This window comes from Bos indicus x Bos taurus, chromosome 5 (assembly GCF_003369695.1).
Source record: "Bos indicus x Bos taurus breed Angus x Brahman F1 hybrid chromosome 5, Bos_hybrid_MaternalHap_v2.0, whole genome shotgun sequence".
NCBI lineage: Eukaryota > Metazoa > Chordata > Mammalia > Artiodactyla > Bovidae > Bos > Bos indicus x Bos taurus.
Genome location: NC_040080.1, coordinates 42,006,571 through 42,007,737, shown reverse-complemented (window position 1 = coordinate 42,007,737; position 1,167 = coordinate 42,006,571).

Here is a 1,167-nt window from a genome sequence, read left to right as displayed (position 1 = left end):
CTATTTGTCTTAAGAATTCATTTTGGCTTCTTATCAACTTCATAATATTAATTTTTGAAAACATTCTGATTGCAAATTTAAGAATTAAGAGCCAATGTCCCATGAATGCTGTGATCTAAAGATGCATGATTGGCCTGAAAATAGAGTTGTACTTCTGTTAATTAACTATTTTTCCTACATGGAGCAGTTGTCATAGGAATACTAAGAAATCATTTTTTTCTTACATGAAATACAGGTACATACATATTCTGTAGGTAATATTCAATAAGTTAACTGCATAATATATATTTATCTTTACCTTTTCAGTTGTAAACTGAACTTAGCAGGATAGTAATGAAAGGAATGATAAAAACATCAAGTAGTCACCGAATGCTGTTTTCTCATTATTTTGCTTTATATAGCACTGTGGCTCAATAGCTTATCATAGTATTTGAGAGGCACAGTGCAAAATAGCCTTGAAGGAAAAGGTCCTTGGGAAAATGGCGAAGGGCCAGAAGTACCCAGGCATTGTGTACTGATAGCTGAAAAACATTTCCTGCCTTTGGCGAGGCTCGGCACCAAGATTTAACAATTAAAACATTAAAGACGATGCTTAAAAAAAAATGGGTATGAGATAAACACATGGGTCGTTAAGAACGTGCTGGTCCTTAAAAGATCTTTTACTGATTATATCTTAACCTTGTACGTGCTCTGCTTACCATATTCTCTGAACTCTTTGTTCCTTGCTGCTATAAAAAGGCTCGACTACAAAAATAAAGTTGTCAGTCCTTACAAAAACTGTCCAAGTGTTGTTCTTTCAAGTTTGCCATTTCCAAGTCCCCCCCAAAAAAATTCCCACAGTAGTCATTTAATAAATAACTGTAAAATATTATGCTCGCTGCTGGAAATAAGCAAAAACACCTATTCTGTATCTTTGGAGTTTATAATCTAGTTATAGATGGATATTCAAATAACCACATTAAGGCATTTAAAATTATAACTGTAGTAAGGATTCTGAATAAAAGGGACATAGGGAAATAAACACATATAGCGGGTAACTGACCTGGTTTGGGGGTCAGGTAGGGTCTTTCTGTGGAAGTGTTTCACCAGTGGTCTGAAAGATTAGTAAGAGTTAATAAGCTGATAGAGGCAACGGCTTATATGAAGGCCCTGTGAGGCCCCTATAAA